Source organism: Pseudochaenichthys georgianus, chromosome 10 (genome assembly GCF_902827115.2).
Source record: "Pseudochaenichthys georgianus chromosome 10, fPseGeo1.2, whole genome shotgun sequence".
NCBI classification, from domain to species: domain Eukaryota; kingdom Metazoa; phylum Chordata; class Actinopteri; order Perciformes; family Channichthyidae; genus Pseudochaenichthys; species Pseudochaenichthys georgianus.
This window is the reverse complement of record NC_047512.1, coordinates 15,965,813-15,991,413: the sequence shown is the minus strand read 5'-3', so window position 1 is coordinate 15,991,413 and position 25,601 is coordinate 15,965,813. Positions and strand designations below refer to the sequence as shown.

The window sequence follows — 25,601 nt, the reverse complement described above, 5'->3', positions numbered from 1 at the left end:
ACTCCCATGGCGTTCCCAGGCTGTGCCGGGCTGGGCCTGCACTGATTTATGTGGCAGTCCCGTGTCATACTCTCAACCTGAAAAGGATTTGCTCTCTTATATTTACCAGGGTGGTCAGGGCAACTCCCAGTCAGTCTTTTTCACCCCTCTCTGCCATTAACCTGGACATTTTGGACCTCACCAGAACCAGACGAAGCTCCAGTGTTTTATTAGTGGTGTGTTTCAGCAGAACAGAGGTGAGTGTCTGTGTGGGCGTGTGTGCGTGTGTGCGTGTGTGTGTGTGTGTGTGTGTGTGTGTGTGTGTGTGTGTGTGTGTGTGTGTGTGTGTGTGTGTGTGTGTGAGTGTGTGTGTGTGTGGGGGGGGGGGGGGGGGGTGCATGTGTGTGCAATATACAGCAGCCGAGTTAGTACCTGGTACATTAAAGCGTGTTCAGGATTGGTGGCTCGGCCTGTGAGGTGACAACCGACCCATAAACCTCTGAAACGCAAAGACAGTTAAAATGTCAGCATGTTAGTCGTTAAAACTGTTTTTATTTTGTTGATCGGTATACATTTGTTCGGCCATTTTCAGCTGCTGATTCCTAAAGATGCAATAATTTGGAGATAATCTCGTACATGCAGTTATCAAATTTCATGATATACATTATGGTCATTTTCTCTATTTAAGGCTCAGAAATGTTTTGAAGGGGAGGGTTTCACAGTAGTCTCCTGGTAGACCAAGCTAGCTACAGCTGTGGACCAGTAGATAAAACATGTATTGATTTGTGGAAAATTATTCTGGCAAAGTCGAAAAGGAAGAAGCTAATTGGTGGAAATATAATTAATTGATGAGGTGTGTGTAAATCAGAGCTTTTCAAAGAGCTGAAAGACGTAAGAGGAACAGTCTCCAGCAGGTCTGTCCATCACAGCTTTTCCTCGTTGGTGCAGCTGACTTGGGTAAAAAGCACAGATTGTGCTACTTACCCATACAGCATGACTGAGGATCCAGTAGAAGTGGAGAGCTGAACACATGTTGGTAGATGAGCTGTTGTGGATGGTCCACTCTGCCACTGTGCACTCAGTCTAGTAAACAAGCCAAGGTGACCTCTGGACAACTGGGTTTACATCCTGTGGTGGGTTGTCTACGTAGTGTGTCGTGGGAGCAGCGGGAGGTTGACGCAGACTCTGAGCAAGGGATCAGCTCATCCTATTTTATGTGTGTGTGTGTGTGTGTGTGTGTGTGTGTGTGTGTGTGTGTGTGTGTGTGTGTGTGTGTGTGTGTGTGTGTGTGTGTGTGTGTGTGTGTGTGTGTGTGTGTGTGTGTGTGTGTGTGTGTGTGTGTGTGTGTGTGTGTGCCAGTGTAGTGCACACTTATGTGTCTTGTATGCATGTGCATTTTTCTGACAGACACGTGGTTAACACTAAACACTTTCTGGTAGAAACTGAGCAGTAAATTAATACATTACTGCTCGGAACATGCACGGTTTGTCTCAAATATAATCCACATTTTCCACCATATATCTCGGTTAAAGGTGAAAATTAAGAGATCTCGTTCCTGCGAAATGTCTTGAAATTGATGTAACCGCCATCGCCCGACAGGAATATCAAAGAAATGCGGCATAACCTGAGAAGACATTTGAACCAATGCAAATGCAGACAAAATGGCCGCTGTTGCTAAGCTAACAGGGGGAAGGAGGAAGATGGAGCTGATTCTCTTTGAACGCTGTTTGAAAGCAGCATGCTCATAGATTATTTTCACAATATTAAAGCACACAACACACAGAATGCTCTCATTTTTAATCGTGCTGTTTTGAGATGGATAATATTAGGTTTGGCTTCCCTTGTACATTTTGGTCAGACGTGCAGTACGTGCTGTGTAATGAAAGTGGTTCACTTTTTCTAAGGTTTCCTGACATCAGACTTTTAAAACACGTTTTTTTCTTGCATGATGTTGTTGGAGAAAAATGCATTAAATAAAAAAAGAGTGCACGCTTCAACAGACTTCAGTATTAGAATGGATGACTACTGAAATATTTTCAGCCAGAATTGTGAGTTATGAGATGAGTAACATGTGACAGCTTCATATGAAAGTCTGTTTGAGTCTTTGCAGTTGAACGCCTTCATATTATGACACAAGGAAAGCCTTCATATTTGTTACTTTTTTTTCTCCCTATGTTAGGGTAACTTTGGGAAATCATGTGAGAAATACTTTTCTTTCTAATCCAGATTTAAAGGAGAAGATTGTTAACTTTCTTTCCCAGTATACTTTTCAACTGATGATTTTTAAAGTCTAGATTTAAGTGGTTAGTATATTTATTTTACAATATGTTTCAAAATGATTAAAGTTTCGTTAAATAAAGTAAATTACGATTGCGAAAGATAAAGAAATAAAGGATAATAAGAAAAAAATAAAATTAAGAAATTATATAATATCAAAATATAATGGAAATTCTAGTTTGTATCTTAAGTGTTTAACCCACTACTTTATATCAATGTTGTTCTTAAGATTTGACTGTCAAATTAAATGGCATAGTGACATTACAGCAGTTTGCGTAAATAATGCGATTTAAATGAACATAATTTTCTTTAATATGTTTATTGTTCGCCCTTTCAATAGAATTGACCCAGGTGTGTAAATACAGTACAAAGGCTTTGTATAGAATAGTAGATTTTTGTTGTGGCAATGTCTAAGTGTCTTGATAAGTAGGAGGGACTTTGCTGACAGTTCAACGTCCTCTCTAAAGATGAACATACGAAAAGCAGATGGTGGCCTTTCATTCTCCATACTGAGAGAAGTTTCACATTTCAATCTAGGAGAAACATCTGACTTGACTCTCAGTTTTTAATTCAAAAACTCTGCTTCTTATTTATCATTGCATATTATTTGATAATGAGGAGAGCCTACCATTCTAGACAATGTCCCTTGAAGAAATAAAAGACTTGAAATAAAAGAATAGTCTGCTAATTAGATACCACCTTGAAATAGAGAGCGAATGAATTGCATTGTCTTTTGATGCGGTGCATGAAGTTTTGCTAATGAAAAAACAATTACAAAGAATTACAAAGAAACATATAAACAGATGGCTTCTTCAACAAACAGCTAAACTAACACAAAGTATGCATAATCACTTTCCGATTGTTCTTGCAACTACATTTCGTCTGACATAAGCTGGAAAAGTTTTATATCTAACTTTCTTTTCTCCATCTGATAAGACTGGGACAAACAAATTATACATTTCATTTAAAGTTTTATCTTTAGTGAAATATATTTGGTTGTGTTTACAAGGTCAAACCCTAGTCAATACACACTCATCTGATTTATCTTAAAATGAGACACCTGCGGTCATTAACATTTTAAAATGTTAATCCAATATAAGCAATATTGTTTTTCAATCAAGTAAAAAAGCCTTTTACTTATTTAATCGATATGATAAATGAAAAAAGGTATGCATTGTTGCTCATTTAAATTAAAACACTAGATATCCAGCTTTTAATTGTCGCTTAATTTTTTAATTGTTTGGGTTTTTTTGGTCTACTTTTACATATTAAATAAAACCATGTTTTCATAATATAAAATCATTAAAGAAAAGTGAATTTCTGACCAAAAATAAGATAAAATCCACATAACCGTACACAGTTGGGTTATGCACAGTTACAATATCAAATGAATGGGACTTACTTTGATTGAATTGATATCATAAAGTCAACGGTTATAGGGTAATGTGAAGTTTATCTTTGAGCGACATTGGACAGAATCATTACTTACTACTATTAATGTGTTCGTTATTACAAAAATATTGCATTTTAAAAAACGTATTAAAATGAATATTTGTGCACTATCTGTGTTTAGTTCAATTAAGCGATGAATTGTAGAAACTTGCTTTAGAATGTATATGTTTAAATGTGTTGGTACCCATTATTATACATAAAGGAAACAGAGATGCTAATGATCATGATGATGATGATGATGATGATGATGATGATGATGATGATGATGATGATGATGATGAAGATGAGGATGATGATGATGATCATGATGACTAAATGTATTGAGGACACAGTATTAGTATCTGTAAAGAGAAAGCATTCAAAAAGAGGGAGGCCTGCTTATATCACGGAGGCCCGGCTTTCACTTTGGTTAAATTCATTCACCTGAAGGTTCTGGTCACATATTTCTTTAACTGTACCTTACATTAGCCAGGCTATAATTCTAGTGTACAAAAGGTACATGTCAGAGTCACACAATTGAAGAGAAATGAATAGGGAGTGGGTTTTTGTGGACGTTCTTCAAAGGCACTCCAATTTCACACCATCAAATTAAAGCACCCTTATATTTTAGTTCCAATAGTGTAATTCCTGCTTTCTGGTCTTCAGGCTTTTTTCTTTGACATAGGTATAATTTAGGCAATCTGCAAAATTACATTTTGGAGTTTAATTGATAACAATAATGAAAAGATATATACACATATATGTGTAGTAAAATAAAATGTAATGACTAAATAGTGTAAGTGTTAAATGATTATTTGACATTTAAATACAATACATGATTTTGATTTTTACGTGAGTTTTGATGGATTGACTCTTTTTGATCGCTGCTTTGGTTGCAATTAAAACAGCCCCAGTTAAAAATGTAATCTGTTACAATAACTGGTTACCTGTAAAAAATGTAATCAGTAACATTATCTAAGTATCACCTGATTATTTTCCGTGACATGGATTACATTAATATCAAACGCAATGCAAATAAATAGAAAAGTAATATCAATACATTGGCGTATCACGTAAGAAAACTGAACGATATATAACATTAGAAAAGAAGAATAAAATATATTTAGTATCAAGAATGTGTCCTCTAATAATAACAATTACAGTAGATTAAGCTCCCGCAACCTATTTTATGAACATTTGGGTTCACTTACTGAATTATAATAAAAAATATATAGCAACAAAATAACCAAACAGAAATGAAAACCATAAAGCAAATTCAGGCAGTATAACATATGCGTATATTTGCATCTAAAAGGAGACAGCACATTTTGGTTTCGTTCACTGAAGTATGTGGATTAAGAGCACCCTTTCAAATGTATTGCATCATTAATCCTGCTAGTAATGTTACTGTAAGAGATTACGGTTAAAAAAAAATTATATCGCGATTATGTCATCCTAGTCACATGTAATGCGTTACTTCCCAAGTCTGGTCATTTCTGGGTAACATTTGAGTTATATTTGCTATTTATCAGAATTATTTTCTGATGTATATTTTTGTATTCAAATATGTTATCAATGTTGCTACCTGTCCTGCCATCACGACACATCAAATTATGACACTTTTCAGTTTAGTGTGTTGCCAAGCATCACTTTTTTTATGGAAATATCCGCTGCATGTCACTCAATATTTACAAAAGATGACATACATGATATGTGACCTGTGCACATGTCATTGATGGAGATGGTGCTTATTTGAAGGACTCTGACATGCAAGTTTGGAAGAAGAATTGCAATTGACAAAAGTGGGGAGATTTAACAACCTTTAGCAGGCTTACATTTTCAAAGGAAAAGCTAGCATCAATGAACAAAGTGGTGTCAGAATGTTAAAAGAAAATAGAGAATATATGAACAAAGTGAAAATTCATAAATAACAAAAACTAGTTTTTCCAGAATTGAGATTGCTGCATTACACTTGAGTCCTTTTCAGTTGAAAATGGGTCAGCATTATATAACCAGGAAGCCGACTGCCAACATCCTGCAGCTTGTTCATGGTGACATCTCATTGCTTGATCGGCTGGCTCCTGCTAGTGTGCGTCTTTATTAGTTTCTATGCACTGCTGGTTTGGGCACCCCAGCAGCAGGAGTGACAGCCCTTATCCCTCCTCTGTGCCCTACCTCATACTAAGCCCTGGATTTGAAGGACAGGCAGCTCAGGACAGAACAACTGCGCCAAAGCAGATTGTAAGCAAAGCTTCAGAGCAAAAGGCCACATTCCTGTGTATCTTTCCTGGACAACAAGTACACAACACTCACTGCCTGAAGAAGACATGTCACAGTTATTGCTTCATCTGCCCTACAGACAGGTTGAGCGAAAAAAAGGGCAACAGTCATGAGTAGGAAGCATGAGGAAGAAGATATCTGTTTGTGTGTGAAGTGGATCTATAATTTATCTCGCGACCCAAAACCGCAATCCTTACTTTATAGGCGCCATAGTCATACATAGGCCTATCCTGGATCTCACCAGGCAAAATCATTACCAGGCAAAAATGCTGCGTTAATCATAAAATAACAGAATGATAGAAACAAAGTAAAACAAACTGTTGTTATTACCTTTAAATCTGCGGGCTGGATTCTTTTTTCCATAAGGAAAAGTTTCCTCCCAGGGAGCACCAGGAGGTGCTGTAAAGCAGTTAGCCTTTGATAGCACCGACAAAAACAAACATGGCTGATGAGGGGGGCAGGGCAGACTGTTAACGTATGGGCTATTCAGGGAATTATTGAAACGTTAATGTTGGAGGCAATAATAGTCATTAAAAAAGGTCCCCCTACCTGAGCTCCTACTCGGGCTCAGAGGCACCCTGGTATGACCTCTTCTGAAAAAATGCAGTCATGTTGGAAAATGTAGCACTGATGCTAGCATGGTTGCTAAGAAGCATTCAGAAATGCTAAGTACCCCACAATGCAATATGCGTAACCTATGTAAAGATTCATTTTAGTAAAACAGGCATGCAAACACTGGCAACTCAGCTTTTGAATTCACTGCATACAATGACCTTTTGCACCTTTTTTTTGTTGAAATGTCAGCTGGTTACCTGTATTTTGTTTATATTTTCAAAGCATTTTGGATATAACAAGAGTATTATTCATATTACTTGACACTCTTGTTATGCAGTAACTTTGTTAATAGGATAGATGGAGAAAGGATGGGTTTTGCTGAGAGAGGTCGGATTGATTGACAACAATAAGTGTTGAAGGCTTGTTTCAGAATCCCACATTAGGCCCATCGGAAAGTGATAAACTAAAAGGCGAAGCGAGGCGACCTGGTCCTCCCTCGTCCTCATCAGAAGTGCTAAACCTCACCCTGACTTTGCAACGCTGAGGCTTGTGAGTCACAACTGTGAAGATAAAATGTTATTTAAACCCAATCTGTCACCAAATGGAGTGAAGAAAAAAATGCTTGCCAAGTGCACAAGTCCAACATCACCTCTTTCGAGACACACTCACACACACACACACACACACACACACACACACACACACACACACACACACACACACACACACACACACACACACACACACACACACACACACACACACACACACACACACACACACACACACACACACACACACACACACACACACACACACACACACACACACACAAACCAAACACCACACACACACACATACACCTCCCTATTGCATGTCATTACACTTGCAATTAATGAAAAGAGAATTCATGGAGTTGACGTTAACACAATCGCTATTAAAGGTCAGGTTAGACATTAAGGAGTAGTGACAGAAGTATCAACACTACTATATGAATTAATATGTCACAATTATGATAAATAATTAGTCCCCTAACTGGCAGGTTAGTTTAGACAGTAATGAGAAAAACATTGGCAATATTTTCTTGATATCATTTCATACAGTAATGAATAATTTCTCTGCAACCAACATCATGGCGTCCCTCTTGGGTCTTAGCTGATGCTGCGGAGCGCGACCGGCTTTGCCTTTTAAACAAACTAGAAACGTTGCTAATTTTGACAGCTCACTTCACAAGAACCCAACCCTTAACAAGTCTGCCACCTTCGGCAGCAATACTGAAGAGGGTGACAGACAAGGAGCAGTGGCATGATGGTGCCCTGATGGTGCCCAGGTGGTGCTGAAATGCATGCTGCCACATGCCCATGAATGTACGTTGCAATCTTCAGGCCAGAAAACTAAATTGTTTCTAACTTATATAAATAAAGATATTGGCAGTAGGGGGAAAAGTCTTCTGAAACTTTAAGTAGTGGTACTCTGTACTGACTTTGTTACAAGTCTTGTTTTTAAAATGTTACTCAGCCTGGCAGACCTGATACCGCATTTATCCCTGTGTTGTAGTTACAAAAAGTTGTTATTGAACATGGTGATTATATAGAATATATGCATGTTATACTGTTTTGAAAACATGGGTTCTTATCCTTTATAATCCGTAAACTAATAGATGGATTTCCAAACTTTTTATTATATTAATAAAACTGTACAATATCGTAAGGGCAATTTGGGGTTGAATCATAGTCTTATAAGTCTATAACAACATTTCTAAGTATATTATGTATAACTTGAAATAGGAAATGACAAACGTTCTAATGCACCTAAACGCACCTCGACACACAGCCGTGCAACTTCAGAAACAAAGCAGTCAAACTTCATATTTTAAAGTCGCACTCACATGTATGTTGTTGCCACAACATTTCACAACGTTTCACCAACCTGTTGTATTTAGTTGCTGGTGGTTCTACAGTGAAGTTTGTGCTGATGGTAATTTGTTGAAAGCCGCAAGCAGCCATCTTTGTCTAAAACATAACGTATCATTTTATGAACTCACCATACAATAATGTGAAAAATAAAAGAGCTGCTATAGCGTGGGTTTGTAGAAGTATAGAGTAGCATGAAAAGTATTTCACCTGGTAAAATATATTTATTCCACATTCTGTCCAAAAGGTCAAAAGTGTTTGCATGCATCGTTCACATAACAAACAACAAAAATAAAATATATAATGCTCAAAGGAAGTACAAGTGCCTCAACATTTTAATTAAGTACTGCACTTGTGTTATGGATAGAGTGCCAGGTATGTGGTTATGAAGTCAATGTACTCATCGTGTAAAAAGGCCTCATATATTTTGTATCATAGTTTTGCAAATGTGTTCTGAAATATATTTGCTTTTTTACTCTGTAATAAATGCTGACGGAGGTCAGCATCATTTGGATTATTGTTACAGTGTGTGTCTTTGTATGAAGCAATTCAGGCTAAGCGGATTTCTCTTTTTTACAAAAGGGTTATTATAGATGGCAGAGTCCTTGGATTCCTTCCTTTTAACATTATATAAGAGAAACTATTCAGCGGTGTTGAGCTCTAAAACCTGCTCAGTTGGTTTGACTTTGTCTTTGTGAAGGTCAAGTGATTCTGTTGAATTACTTTACGTCAGTTTGTTGAAATCAGCATGTCTGCGGTATAATAGAAGAGACTAACCTAAGTACACTCTGGATATATCATCCAGGCATATGAATTCAAACTGCTGAGTGAAGCCATATTTGCAACCTCGGCCACATTAAGAACCGAATCAACATGGCTTCTGCGCTTGAAAGAAAAATAATAATCTAAAAGAAAAAATTCTATATTGCCAAAATGAAATTGGCAAAGAAAGCAGGGTGGCAGTGAGCTACTCTATAAAGACATCTGCTGATTACACAGTTTGGGGAGGCCTGGTATAGAGGAGCCTGGCAGTGAAACGTGTAAGGAGATTGGGACCACATGACTGCTGAAAGAACACAGCACTCGGACCCTCACAGCCAGTCACTCTGAGCATGAATCCATAAAGACGTGAAGCGGAAAGTTGCCTTCACTCTGTTTTACACACAAGAGAACCTGGGCTGCAGGGTGGCCCCCGAAATCCAGTCATATTGTTTGGGCCTACTGCTCGGCAGGCACACCAGATATTCAACACAGGCTTTCCCACTGCTACTGTGTAGTGTTCCTATACTAGAAAAACAAACTCTATTTTGATGGGGCAGTTCTGAACATGCTCTCTGCATACGTCAATGTGCCTCCCCAACATGGTGGTAAATTGGTGTCTGTCTGGGCTGACAGGGACGTACCTGCAGACAGGTCTGCCTACTCACATGCCTGTGTGACGTTGTGTCAGCGCTCTGTGTGGCAGGTGGAGAGAGAAACCTGCTTCAGGTGGGCCGGGTGCTGAAGCATGGCTCCCCGGGGAGACCCGCCATGGTGCCATTCTGTAAATGTCTTCCAGAAAATGGCAAAAGAGCACCAACTTCCAGAGCCTTCTACCTAACAGGGCCAGATCACTGGGCATAAACAACGCCCGCACACTTCTGCCTTTTAGATTTCATGCTGAATCAGCATTGTCACCTATGTCGTCATTCTAGTCAACCTCATCATGCAATCATAAGCCTTATAAAGCTGACTTGGAAGCAAGTAAACAGGAAAACATTTAGTTCAGAAGTTGACAACATGTTTAACTAAAAAAACTAAAACCCTGGTGCATTAATCAAAGGTAGGCTATGGTTCAGGATTAACTCAAAATTAAAACTGGTTCCTCTCCTTTATCCGGTGTATCATTGCTGCAGCTGCATTGGCTATGTCTCTCTGGATAACTACACACAATCGACATAGAGAGTGAGAGAAGCAACAGATGGACAAGAGAGAGTCAACTATCCAGGCTTTTATCTTTTATCACACGTCGATAAATAATGGCTGGAACAACCTTTCCTCAGTGGGCCTCAGGTACTTTTTGTTGGAGATCAGTGTTATTTTTAGGATACAGCTTGTAACTGCACAGTTAAGATTGTATTTGTATATAAGATAACCAGATGAAAATAGTGTTACTGTCTCTAAATTGTGGTTTATCTCTAGATTAAGCATCACATACGCCCATACATACTGTGGTGCCGTGTTTACATTGAGCTTATATTTCAACTGGACATCTGAGGGCATCTGGTTCTACCTCAGCTGAGCCATATGTGTCTCTCTGATCATGTTTAGCCGATGCGTCCTAGGTGTATTTTCTCTACGCCTCCTCTCTTCTCCTGACCTTTCACCCAGGCTCTCTCTTTTGCTTTGTTGTGCAGGTCAGAGTCCATGCACCCACGCCTACACAGCAGCATGGCCGCGGTTTGGTATGCAGATACACAGACGCAGGTAAGTCTATTCCAGGTGCTCCCCGCAGTGATCATGACCCATTCTTATTCACTTTGCAGCTCTCAGGTCAGGTCGAGGGCCCAGCAGGCTCCCAGCACAGGTCACAAAGGGCCTCAACATCCCAGAGATGAGACTCCAGACTGGCATGAAGAGGAGTGTTTGATGTGGCCCTGAGCTGGACTGTGTTACCATGTTGCTATGCGTTTAATTAGCTCCAGCAGCTGCTACTTCCTGGTTGACAGGGCCTGGCACACTCCGCTGTCTCTGTAATCTCTTACAGGTGACTGTCAGTTGCATGTCAGCTCGCTGTATAGTATAGTGACAGGCGGAGTGTTCTTCTTTAAGTCAGGTGTTAGAGCCTTAGAAAGCAACACCGCTGTTTACCAAGCTAATTAACTGTGAAGTGACTGTAGACAAGATGTGAATGAAAAAAGAAAATCACTCACACTGCTATAATGACCACAGCATGTTTCCAAATATGTTATGCAAATATATCTCTAAGCACCAATTCCTTGCCCATTATTTTTTTCTTTACAACTTTTGTGTCTGTTTTCTGAGGATGCAATCATGATTAAGAGACTACAAAGTTCTCCTGGTGACAGTAAAAGTGCCACTCGGCATTCTTTATGTGGATTTCCAGCGTGCGCAAAGACATCTTAACCACTGGAAATTGCCCTCTGAGGAGTAACAGCTAGAGATTGATCTCAGATTAGATGAGCGCACCTCGTTCCCTGCTCTCCTTTGTCACTCCCAAGTTGGTGGATCTTTCCTTAAAACTCCACTAGAGATGAGAAAAGGGAAACTTCGCAGCTGGCTTTGGCATACTAATACCCTGGACTCATTAAATTAATGGGGGCCAGATTCCCCCGACTGAATGTGCACTGATGCCCTTTGAGTTTGCTGGGGCTAGAGGGTGTGCAGCACTTTAAAAGCCCTGACCGGCATATTGAACGTGTTTTAATAGAACCCTTTTGAGACTCCTGGTAGGATGCACAGTAACTCTTTGCCTTTAAGTTCCCGCACCTCTCTGTGTGATCTCGTCAGATAGCCACTCTATCCTTGGATTCAGGCCTGAAGAGGGGGAAGGGACATTGCACGTTAAATGAGGCCAGAGGTGCCCATATCTCAGCAGAAGCCATTCTTTCCTGGAGATGTGAATCTTTGAGACATGGTGCTGAGCAAGCTTTGATGTAGGAAGGTGCTCGGCGTAAGACTGGAACAGGAGGCTTACAGGCCGACATTCAGTGGGATTCCCTCCTGGCCCCTCATTGGACAGTCGTCCATACAGTGTTGATTTAATCACTCTATTCTGCTATTCACCTAGACACTAAGGCTGCACTATAAAATAGTTTCAGTCCCACATATGGCTATTAAGAATGTCATTGCCCATTTCATGTGAAGACACCACTGTGAATCACTCTATAATGTAAGCGAGCCGCAGGAATGGAGAGGGTCCAGTAAAAGGCTTTCATTGCCAAGGGTGGCAAAAGCTGAATTTGAAGGTGTACAGGGCAAAGAAAAAGGTATTGTTTTTGATGTCAATATATTGACTCTTAAAATAATGGGCAGAATAGAATATTAATGTATGAATTTTGCATATTTGCCCAAGAGCAAAAAAGATGAATTGATAAGAAAAGAAAGCTGGTTGATTTGCATGACAAAAAGCCCCTTTAGAGTACTACTAATACCTCATGGTTACCAGTACCTCAAGTGATATATTTTCAGATAGGGAAAATGTATCGCAAATGAAATTAAGATATTAAACTGCAGATTTTTCTTAGCTTAAAGTATTTTTCTTTTTATATTGTTGTTTGGTAACAGCAGGCTAAAAGCATGTATCTTTCTCTGCCCCGAGCTGAGAGGACATCGTGATATAATGATAATCTTGCTTTCAGTTCTGCTCTGTCATCTCGACTACAAGCTCTTGAACGCCATGAAACAGGAAAACTTCGCCAACAATGATGAGATTATACACAGTCAGGAATGAGCTAGTAGGACTCGTCCCGGCGGGCTGACATACCCATTAAACCCAGCTAAATAAGACGAGTGAATACTGACAGGAAGATGCAGCTGCTGAGCCAGACAATGAGGCTCTAGCTGTTGAATGGAGTGAATAAACAGAAATCCAGTCGAGCTAAAAATGACTGACTCAGGTGCACAGCAGAGCGAGCATCACGTTTTTCGATTAGCCTACAATGCTTTGTCTCTCTCTCCCTCTGCCTCTTGATTTTAGCCTTTGCATGTGATAAAACAGCATCATATACCTCTTACAGAAACCCATGTTGGGCCGTCATTTAATTTTCATAGCTAGCTTTGACAGTAATGATTTCATGAAGCCTTTGATTTTAGCTCGATCACCATGGCTGCAACATCGCTGGATATCACACCTCATTAATGGTTCCATACGCAGAGAGAATGCACTGCTGTAGCTAATACTTACATGCCTCACACTCTGTGGCAGTAATTTATTCTCGCCCCGGTGCTCATCATCCTGATGCAACTCACACAGTGACATGAATCCATCTCTGTGGTACCTGGCAACAAAGCGGGAGGAGGGGTAAAGGGAGGGGGATCACGTATTTTTGGTATCACAAACAGAGGAGAAAGGAACCGTTACTAGGCAGGTTAAGAACCTCCTTAATGCAATATAACCACCGCTAGAACATCCTGTTCACACTAAAACCAGAGAAAGGAGGTACAAAACATTCACTGCCTGAGATGTGATCCAATATAAGCTATCTTCGTCTGCCAAAACTTTCTCAGAGTATGGCTCAAGCACTTCAAAGTTAAGTATTATATAGAGGGTACGATTCATTTGGCAGCTCATATTGTCCAGCTTCAAAAACCTAAAGCTAGCCAGAGACACACTGTGGGCTGTTTTCAGCTTCAGAGAAGAGAAAGAATTTGGCTTGAGCTTAGGCCGCCCATCCCCATCCAGAGATGGGCTCTTTTTCATCTTATCGTAGTCTTAGCGCATTGGTGTGGTGACTATGTGCTTCACAGGTGGGAGTCTGCCTCTGTCAAATAAGCCAGTTCACTAAGGACGGGATTTGCCGCTGTTATTTTTCTATTAGGGAAGAATTATGCTAAGCCTTTAGAGGCCATCTTTGTGTTGCTATGGCAGCCCATATTTCCTACCGGGTTGAGACCTTGAATGACTACAGTGCAAAGCCAAGTAGCCCCCAAACCCTTTGAGGATTAGAACCAGGGTCTCATAGTTATGCAAAACACCTCTGATATGATTGAACCTTGAATAGTTGAATGACAAAGTTTATTGAGATTGCCTCTCTTTTCAACTGATTATTGTCATTTGATTATTCCCAATCATTTGGCATGGCTTCAAATGCAGCTTTTCCAATGGCTATTGTTTAGGACAACACTAAGAGCTTTTTCTCCCAAAATGTTCACAAAGCTCATATCTCTGGCTATTATATCAGCAAAAACAAGAATGCCATGATTCATGGTGGCAGAAATGTCATGCATTCATCTCAAACTGAATTACAGTCTAACACATTTTTATGTATTAGAGGAATGCAACTATTGTTTTTTATTGTTTGTTTCAAACAAAGTTTTAGATTCTTTAAAACGTACCTTAACAGTTATATAAGCAAAGGCTTCATTGAGCTTGTTTTGTCTCCAAAGCCTAAAGCCGCTATAAATCTTATAAACAAAGAAAAGCAGCAACAACTCAAATATAGACATCTAACAGCAGGGAATGTTTTTTTGCCAACTTCAACAACTAGATGATTAAAATGTTCAATTGTATGTAAATCGACATCTGATCTCTGCCTCACTAATTGAAGTAAATCAATAAGTTCATAACAAATGTGCTGCTCATTCTAATTATGTTAATATTCAGTGTTAGCCACATTTGAGTATTGCTATCCCTGGATTTAGAGACAAGCCTTTATTATTCACAGCAGATTGGGAATGTCCTTCCTATAGCTCCCACAATGCTTTTCAGTTTGCTAACTGATGTTTTCTGAGTGGTTGTAACCATGACACATTTTTTTTTGCTGATGAAAGCAATTTCAGAAACCACAGGTCAAATTTCATGTGCAGCCAAATCAATAGAAATAGTTTTTCCTTTTTGGATTTTGTCATGACGTTCCCAACTGCTTTGAGACCAGCCATCAAAGCCTCAACTCTATTCGCAGACATGTATAGACAGCTACTCAAACCTGAGACGGAGATGAGGCTTTGAAAGTATGAGATTGACACTATTGTGGTCACAATGCACAACAGGAAACTACTTTGAAGAGGAAAGTGCTTTGAGTATCGGATTTCACTTTAGAATTTGTGGCCGAAGACGAGCTCAAGTATATTAGATGTGTTGAATTGGCGTACATTAAACAACAAAACCAGACATGAGCACCATACGCCCCTTCTGTGAGTCTGGCCAAACACAAACCTGGGAAGGTCAAACGTTTTGAAACCACAGATAAATATGACACAGTTTTTGTTCAATCTGAAATTTGCTGTCTCTTACTTGTGATGCAAAAAAAGTTGACAATATATTCATGCACAAGCCGTACTTTTTTCACTTCACAAAATAAAGTGACGTTATCAGATCCATGTCTGGTTGGCAGTTTGGGAATTGATCAGTCTCAATCCCAAACTGCATCCTTGTCAACTGGCAGATCTGCTGAAGATGACACCTTTTCTGACAGTGCCTTGTCAATGACTGCGCTTGAGTGAAATCCCCAGCCATGATGTTTGCTCACTGCCAAAATGATATCTATCATCTTATTTTTGACAAATTCGTCACACCCGTCTCTCAATCTAATTGGTCTTTGAGGTTCCTGTAAGACAAAGACTGCTAATCTTAGGGTTTGTGTTTGAACACCACTTGCCATTGAATACTTCTCAAGTCTTTGAGAGCTTGTGTTCAGCGAAGTTTTGAAAAACATGACAGTCACATTTTAGGTGCTCTGATGTCACACAGTCTTTTTGGCTTAAAAGTTCACTCAAAATGAGGTTTGGTCTACTTTGATGTGGGGTCTCTAGTGATGTGATTTTAGAATGCAATGTGCCTCTGCTGTTCTCTGTCACCCACTCCTGCAGTGACATGGGAGCTGCCAGAGCTGAGACTCTGCCTTTTATTCCCGGTGACTGGAAATTAAAGACTTGGGAAAGGTACATTCTGGCAGCACATGCGAGCAGAATGTTAAAACTTCTGCCAGTACTTTCTCGAGAAAGCATATACTCTAAAGTCTAGTTGTGTTACATGTGTTTGTTTAAAGGAAGAAATAAATTGTATTTTGTATAAATGTTAGGAACATCTACTCAAATAGCATGCAAAACAAGATGTCAAGCAACTATTACTACTGCATCTGATTAATTTACATCCAAGCTCACATGCTCCTGTGTTAAAGAGAAGAAACCCATGAATAGACATGCTGGGAGGTTTATGTATTACTATTCATTTAACCCCCCCCCCCTAAAAAAACAACACCGTACAAATAATTTCCTGCTCATTATGCAACCTTTTCCTTTTGAAGCAGATATTGTGAAGTTGCTGTTCTGTGAGGGGTAAAACGCTCCGTGATAAAGATCTAGTAATCTTGTTTTATTCTTATGACGGTGAGAGGAGATCCTCCGCCCCCCCGCGAGGCGCCGCTCACCTGAAGAAGCACCCGGAGCTCCACATGACTCCTGCCTGCTCACATCTCCGTGTCTTGAGAATTGGGATTTAGCGAGGATTAAAGCAGAATATTTCAATTTAGCGGAGGAATTTACCTGTCAGTGCCAAAGTAATTACCCCTTCTGAAAAATGATGGGCACGGTAAAACGGTAAATCTAGGACTGTAATAAAAGTAATCAAACACAAAGTCGCACAGCCACAAATCTTGTTTTATTGCCTAAATAGTCAATAGGAGATTGAATTGAGAAAATTAACAAAACAGTGCTGTGTTCAGGGTAAAATGCAAAATACTGATTGAGTGTGAACTCTTCAAATAGGAGAGGAGCTCTTTTTGGATGTAGGCTAACTTAATACAAAATATCAGAATATTTGTGATGCGTTTAAGGAAATGAATGCAAAATAAATATATTTGATATGTATTTATAATCGCAGAAAAATTGAATGATTCATTGCTTGGTATTCATTTTGCGTGAATGAATCATAAACATTATGTATAGCCTATCTGTTAAATATGCCCACGTACAATATGTGTACTCAATGACCACAGAAAAAAAAAATCTAAAGATTACATTTAAATAGTTATGACTATTATTTGCTTAAAATGGTGAACATATGCAGGATAATTATTAATGTAGTTTTAGATCATATTATGCACATCATAAAGGTGGAGAAAAAAACTAAGGCCAAACACATTTTGCATAAAATAAAGATGACTAATTATTATGGGCTGTACGCTTTAAAGAGTTCGCGTTTTAAGGGCGGATCTAGAGTTGTGTTGCAGAGGTCTTGGTACAAGTTGATGCTTTACGCATGAACGCTGATTTATAACAAAGCAAAAACAAAGTGCCCCTTATATTCAGGTTCTAGTGTATCCCGATGCTTTATGTTGGTGCTGCTTTTGTTCGCCTGTCTGATGGCTTCAGGTGCTGCACCGAGAAAAAAAGGGCCTGGTCAATAATTTGGTCGTCATGCCAATAATGTCTGTCACTGTGCAGTCTTGTTAAGTACAAATACTCTTAAGTATGATTAACAGTCTAATACATACTGATGTAGACGTTGTACAGTTCATGAAGTAGATTTGTCCAATCTTTCTGACATAAATGCCTCACTAAAATCTGAAATATAAATTGTTTATTTTAGGAAGTAACTTCATTGCACGGGTGCGATCACTGGAAAATAAGCAATAAGTGAAAGAGGCTGACGCCCCCTTTAAATTAAATCCTGTTGAGGCTCTCTCTGTTTAATACCGTTATCTGCTTTGATTGCAGATTGGATTTTGCCTTTCATCCATGTAGAAGAGAGAGATAAAATAGTACATCTGTCCAGTCTGAAATGCAAGGAAGACGAGACAGAGGCCCTCTGTGGGTATATCCCATGTAAACAGGGGCCTGTGCATTGTGTAAATTAGGTGGATTAGCCCCTGCTTTTGTTGGACGTGGTGTGTACACACGGACACTCCTAAAGCCATTTTGGCTCTCACAACTTTAAGGAAGTCTTACATGCCCAAATCTTCAGCCGGAGATGATCTGAAGGGAGACTTCTTTTGAAGTCACTCAGCATTCCTCTGTGTTAGTTCAGGTTTTGTTTGGCGAAATGCAAAAACATTCAAATCAGTCGGAGCCTCCTGTGCAAAGAAGAATAGGAAAAAAACGTCCTTCTCATTACAATAAGCCCGGGATTAGTTTAACAAACTACTGAACCGCAGACTGTGATGGAGACATTTAATTATCGAATCAAAAATAATCAACAGATGCCAGCATGATTGATTTGAGTGACATGGCGTTTAGGAAATGTGACAATGTTCAATCTTACACAGCACACATATAGTGCCAACGCCAAACCAACGCGTGTGCGTGTGAGTGCACGCATGCTGTATTATAAGGTGTAAATATAAACATTTGCACATATCTCTTAATAATTCCTATTTTAACCAATTACGCCAGATAATTTTAGCTGCTTGTGTATTAGCCGTGGCTTATTAAAACATCCCCACAAAGACTATCTTTAGGCTATATCAATCATCCAACATGATTCACCGAAATCATTTAAAAGAGGATGTGTGATGCTCACGCTGGCCCTTATCTCTGGCAGGTAGGTCTGAAGGGATTTTTTTTAAATACTGTTTTAAGATTATTTTGTATTATTATTTCGTTCACATTTGTGCAGATCAAAGAAAAGGCAACATCGTATTTTTCATTAACCTGTGTCTGTTTAATTACTCTCTCCCCTTTCTGCTGCCTTGTTGCTATGGATATGCAACATATATCTGCGAAGAAAGAGGCAACTTTATTACATCGGGCACCAATTGATGTGGAATTGCCCTGCATGTAACAACCTATCGTTTTAGTTGCTAAAATAAAGCTGATTGGAAAACAGCCTTAATAAAGATGTTTTAATGACAAGCTGAGTTACACATATTAATCAGAAGGCCTTTAGGCCCAGAGTCCGGACGGGGTTTTCATCAGAATTCATCCACCTGTAGCCTCGAGTCTTTTCTTCAGTTTGCCTTCGCGAAAATGTAAAAATTAAAACTGTTTTCATGTGTAAGTGTTTTTTGTGTTTCTTCTGTCAACTATTTCGTTTAAGTTGTTTAGAATTTGTTAGGCTTATCACTTTCTGCATGTTATTTGAACCGGGCTGCTGCTTTATTTCGTTATGACTAATAACATGTTTATTAAATAACATAAAGGGTAGAAAAATGTATTCAGACGCTCAAAAGTGTAATCAAAATGTGTTAAATATGTTCTTGTGTAATTTTTTCCCCACTCAACTATTATTACAGAGGGAGAAACTAATTTATGTTAATTATAATTACTTTATTCAAACTGTTGTTGCCATATGTCAATTTAGAAATCATCCTTTTCAATGACAGATAATTGTCCAAGGAGTAAACTATTAATATATTAAAATCATAATTATGATAAAAACTAATATTTAGCAGCTACTGCTCTTCTGGAAAGGTTTTAGATTTTGAATCAGCAAAACATTGTCGTGTTATAAATACATTTTATTTTAGACTTCAGATCGCATGGAATGATTTTGCGTTGTTGTGTCTTTTTGTTTGAGAGTTGGCCATTGACTTCGAAAGAGGGGATTCAACACTGAAAACTTCTCCAATGGGCAGAGCATTTTAGCGGCTCATCTCAGTTCCTGATACTTTTAAAATGAGTTCAAATATGACGCTCCTCATCACATTAGCTTGTTTTGAACTGAGTAGAGAGTTAATTGTTCAAATAATCCCATTCGCTGCATTATTCCATTTTTTTTTCAGAAGGAATTCATCTTTACACTTAAATGTGTCGAGTTAGTTGAATAATAAGAATATTGCATTTAGTTTCTGGAATTAGGAAAACAGCTTTTTTAAACTGAATCCATGTTTATGAAGTTGGTTATCCATGTTTAACAGGTATAACAAAAGTAAATACCCCCCACCCCTTTCATGTAGTAGGAAGTCTTAATTAAATAACGTTTCCTTTGTGTTTTGTGAAAGGGAGAATGTCTCACCGTCTGCTCCACTGAGATATATATCCTCCTGTCCAACAATCAGAGGGGAATCATATTAATTCAACCAATGCTGCAAAGTACAATGCAGCATACTGTAAGTCACTGCAAAAAAAAAGAAGGTGTATCTTTACATGATGAATTGTAACTTCATGCAAAAAGTAACATTTCAATCTGAGAACATTTTTTGATTTCATCCCATCAGGACCCAAATAATGTCCATGTCCACCCCCCTGTGAACATGGGATAAGGAGAAGGTAAATTAAACAGAATATTATAGAAAAACTATTTCCTGCCTTCCATCTGACACTCATGAGGAAGATAAGATGTTGTAATGAGCTTTAGAGAGTATTAACATTGTAAATGACACAGATGTATTGAAAGCTGTGGTAAATGCAGGGGAAGCTTTACGACAGGGGACAATGATACTTTGGAGCATTCTAGTGTGTAATAAACCATTAGATTGAACCGGACTAAGCTAATTTGCTGCTTTGCATCTTAATGGATTCTTTATTTAAAGACAGGGTCATTAAATTCATTAGTGTGGCGACTGGTTATTACATGTCTAATTTTACAGTATACAGTATGTCTATGGAGTTAATTGTGCCTAATTGTGTGTGTCCTGGAATGTTTGCTCTCATCATAGTTGTCTTTTTGTCTTTGCCTTCATGCCCATGTGCCAATGTAAGTGTGTGCCCATATGTGGGTGTATGAGTGCTCCACTGTTACTCTGTGCCTGTGTGTGTGCCCATGTGTGTTGTATGCAGCCTATTAGTGGAGTTTAACCCCTGTGTTCAGGGAGTCACATCCCCTCAACACACCAGGCTCCATTCTTACTGCAGCACGTTAACATTTTACTCTCTTCCCTCCACACCCACCCCCTTCACTTTTGTCCTAAGAGGGCAATTAAGGAAACAAACGTTTTCCCCAAGATAAGCTGGCTGCCAGCTTTGCATACTAATGCAATGCCAAGTGGTTACAAATAGTGAGTGCTCTAATTACCACCACTGTTTTCAATCAGAAATTGCTCAATTTCCCAGGATGAGGTCTCCGTGGCTGGAGAAAAAAAGCACAACCTGACAGAGGCAAGAGACAATCATCTCTACGTGGAGTGTTGCTGATTGTGTGTGTGTGCTCATGTTCCTGTGTGTGTGCACGTGTGTTGGTGCAAATAAACTCATCTGCTTGTGTGTGTGTGTGTGTGTGTGTGTGTGTGTGTGTGTGTGTGTGTGTGTGTGTGTGTGTGTGTGTGTGTGTGTGTGTGTGTGTGTGTGTGTGTGTGTGTGTGTGTGTGTGTGTAGACCCCGTCGCGACCCTCTCTATCACTGCTGCCCTTGACAACTCAGGAAATGGATCCTGTCAGCCTCCACAGCATTTAGCACCACAATTATCCCCTTTTCACAGCCAGGCTGCATTAATGTAAACCACACCAGGCAGTAGTTGCCACTCAGTGATGAGCACGATGTGGTGCACTATCTCAGGGTAAGCAATTTGGTGCAATTTTGCTACTGTGTGATCATCAGTGCAAATCAGGCCCTGCTCATTTATTAAGCAATTTCAGTTGGGGAAAATTAGAAGGCAAGCTCTTTTAATTTGGCAGGAGAATGTAATATCTCTAAAAGCAACAATAAAGTATAATGTGTCCGACATCAAACAAAAAAAGGGATATAGAAGAGAGTTTAGCTCGCACCCACCCATAAGGGAGGTGCGTACCAATTACGGGAAGAATAGCCATCGTCATGCAGCCACCAGGAGACAGGGGCAGCACAGACTAAAGTGACAAGGACTCACTCCCTGGGTGTGAGAATGAGTCACTCCATAGGATGCCCACACAGGACCCATCCGTTGGCCTTAGTTGACCTTTAGCTCTGATGGTGCTTAATGGAGGGCTGGCCCTCGATCAATGCACCGGGAGATGGGGCTCCGCATCCCTGCCCTTTCACCGAGCCAGGAAGGGACGGATGCTTCCAGAAGCCACACCGCTAAGCCATCGACCCTGCCACCTTCCCATCCTGTGGGTGACAGCTGCAGTGCCAATCGGCCTAGGGACGCCACGCTGCCCTGCCACGGAGAAAGGACTGCCAGGATTCTATATCTGTTCTGGTGGGAGGGAAAGTTACTGATGATCTGCTTGTGAATGTCAGATCCCTGTAAACAACCAGCAAATCCTTTGGTATGGACATGTTGATTTGACGGCCTGCTCTAGCACCAGTATTTATGGCCTGCATAGCAAGATGAAAACTTGTCTATGTACAGATCTCCTAGCTATATTATTTTGTGTATTGTAAAATATGTTTGTGTTTTCAGCTCACAACGTTTTCCTAAGCTATTTCAATGTAGTTTTTCCCTTGCCATTGTATTGAGGTTTAAAAACAAAATCCAAGTAACTGCTTATTTAAGTTGTACGAAAAGCTGAAAACCTTTTGTCAGTAAAAAGTTTAAGTTGCTATCAACAAAGCCAGACGCCTGTACAACCCATCAAAAAAAAAAAAATGCTGGAACTTCTCTTTGCATTTTGATCATTCTTGGCTTTTGTTTTGCACTTAACATTTTACCGTAGGGAATATGTTGCCTCGTGCAGCACCATGTAAGATGTGCCTGATGTTGTGCTTGGTGGTGTACTTTGTAACCCAGATGGTGCACCACTGTATATCTTTTATCAGCCATTTTTTCAATAAACAATGCTTTCGTAGAAAACACAAAAGACATTTACTGTGCATTTTAATTGCATAGACTTCAATTCAAACATGTTAAGATATGCAAAAACAATTGCAGATAAAACACTCATTCCATATGGAGCGAGAAGAGAAGACAACCAAGAGGTCTAGCACAGATTGTTATTTTTATTATCATTAACAGTAATGTGATTCTGAAGCCCCCCATGACCTCCTCACAGCAGCCCCTCATCTCAGAAGTCATTCATTAGAACAAACAGAAGGCAGGCAGAAAGACAGCGAGAAAGAGACATGGGGAGAGAGCAAAGTGTAAAATAAATTAGATTGTTCTTATTAGATGAACCACTTTGAGATGGCAAAGGAAATGAATGCTTGAGAAATTCAAAGCATATCTAACAGTACAGTGTTTGGAGATGAAGATGTCATGTGAAGCCCATGATCCAGTTGTTGGTCGAGTGCTATGAGTGTAATCACAGTTACACTTATTGTCCATTTTTGGTTGTAGGGCCCACGGGGAGCCTAGAAAAAAGGGTCAGAGCAATGTTTGGATTTAGATTGCAGCTGCAGTGTTTCTGTTCAACACCATGTGCTGATGCAGGCTGTGTTGAAACTAATCAAACAGCTTCTTATGTCTTCTTCCTCTGATATAAATGGATTGTATAGTCCCTCGTGATTTGGCCCATTGTTTAGTGAATACGATTTCTTACACTGGAGTGACAGAAAAGGCCACCTCTCTCAGTTTAGTTCCCCTGGTTCCTTTTTCATAAGAGCAGTGAGAAGGCGTTTCGTCATATCTGCCCCCCCCCCTGGTGCTTCTTATCAGGCCTTTAATGGTCGAGCTCTATACATGTTAATGTATGAATGTATACATATGTGAGGATACAAATATGATACCGAGTGGTCAGAGGCTCTGTTGGGCTGGGGCGACAGCGGAGGGGGAGGAGAGGGGGGATGAAGAGAGCCGTGTGGATCCTTGGAGTGGTGTGACAGACTCCCCAGCCTCCTGGTAGGATTTGTTGGAATGTGAGAGAGGAGGATTTTAGCACCAGGCGAGCCACGCCAGAGTGCTGCAGACTTCATGCCATCTGTCTCAGCCTCCATCCTCTCCTTGCCAAACTCATCAGACCTTTATTTCCTCTCCCTCTATCTCCTTCTCATCCCTGTTCACAAGAGTAGCGGACATACTGAGATCTGCTAATGTATTGGGGGGGAAGAAAATGGCTGGGCTTAATAAAGAGATTCAAAAAAACGCAATTGATTAATATGTATTCTTGGAGCTAATTGTCCGACAGCCCTCATGGAGATAAAATGTGTGTTCGATAGCCCTGCCATTTGTTACTTGACCAACAGGGAAAGAGAGATGGAGATTCTCCTACCGTAACAGGTCTGTTGATCAGTTCATCATGAAACACGTCTCAAGTGAGAGCCAAAAAGGTCACTTCATTTAATGCATCATTATACACCATTACCTTCTCAAACCTTTCTGTATTATGATATACATGTCTTAATAAAATATAAATGAAATATAAGCCTCTTTGTTGATGTGGTTATTTTGTCAGTGAATTAAAAAATAAATGTGTGGATTAGTTCTTAAAACGAATGTAGAATGTTAACAAAGGTAACAATTAATAACCAAAAACGTTCATGATATGCATTCTAAGCCATGATTAAATCAAAAGCAGATTTTCACATCAAATGGGTGTGTGATTTTGAGGTGTTTGGATAGGACTGATCTCTCACCCTCTCTCCCCGTGGGGGAGACTGGGGAGGTGAGGATCACAGAGACGAGCTGTACGGGCTCCATGTCCTTAACCTGTTCTGAGAAGGGCCATGGAGGGTGGAGGGAGTGGAAAGGAAATGTGCCCTCTGTCCGAAACAGAACACCAGGTGGCAGGAAGTGGGCTGGAGGCCTTTGAAGATGACCCCTGGTCTCTGCGCTGGGACGGACTCAGCCATCGATCGGGCCAGAAATGGCGGGGAGGGGAGCCAGGTGCCCCCAGAGAGCCTGCAGACCACGCAGATTATTGGCGAGGACCCAGCCTCGCTGCCCACAGTCATATCACTGCTCAGACAGCCAGAGTCTACTGGCTGCACCCTAACAAGCAGGGGAACACTGACGACAGTCTGGTGCACAACACGCTCAACAGGCATCATATGAGAACTATAGGAAGGAGTTACACTGAAGAACAGAGGAAGATTTGGGTATGAAACATTGACTAATCGGTGGGTGTGCATACATGCTAGAATGGTACATATGACAAATTAAAGTCATGCAGGTCATATTATTATTATTATTAAAAAATACAACCACAGATTGCATTACGAATGCCTTTAGAGACTGCTGCAGGAGTTGCTGAAATAACACCAAAACATCAAGATAGGGGTATCAAAAAGGAACAGAGAGAAAAATAAAACTTAAGAGGGAAATTAATTTAGCAGATGTTTGCGCGTAATGTGGACACGCATGTGAATGTGGGGATAGGCTACTAAGTGATCCGCTAAATTGCAGACATGCTTGAAATTGTCAAAAGGAAAACATCACAATGAACAGCCAATGTGTGCTTTAGGGTACCTTTGCCTGCAACACTAATGCAACATATCTTGGGATAAAGCTGAAATAATAAGAAATGAGTGAGAAATGGGTATCCTAAGTATACATGTCTATGAATCAGGCAGCCCTTTAAGCTACAACAACACAACACTGTTTGAGCATTTGCATTTTGATCAGCTTTAGAAGAGGTGAGCGCTATCAGTTTCTGAGCGCCCATCCCTCTGTATCTCTCAGATGTTTACTGCAGCACACAACATGCAAGCAAAAACACACATGCACACACACTTAAATGTACAAACAGAAACTCTAATCCTGACCCCCCCCCCCCC

At 39.9% G+C, this 25,601-nt stretch overlaps 1 long non-coding RNA gene across 1 annotated transcript; it reads left to right on the top strand.

Annotated features, from left to right (window-relative positions):
- On the top strand, window positions 1-25,576 carry LOC117453549 (uncharacterized). The gene is made up of 5 exons (XR_011643903.1): window positions 1-236; window positions 10,832-10,901; window positions 20,036-20,143; window positions 20,252-20,303; window positions 21,348-25,576. It is a non-coding gene; the product is annotated as an uncharacterized lncRNA (long non-coding RNA).
- The last annotated feature ends 25 nt before the right edge of the window (window positions 25,577-25,601 follow it).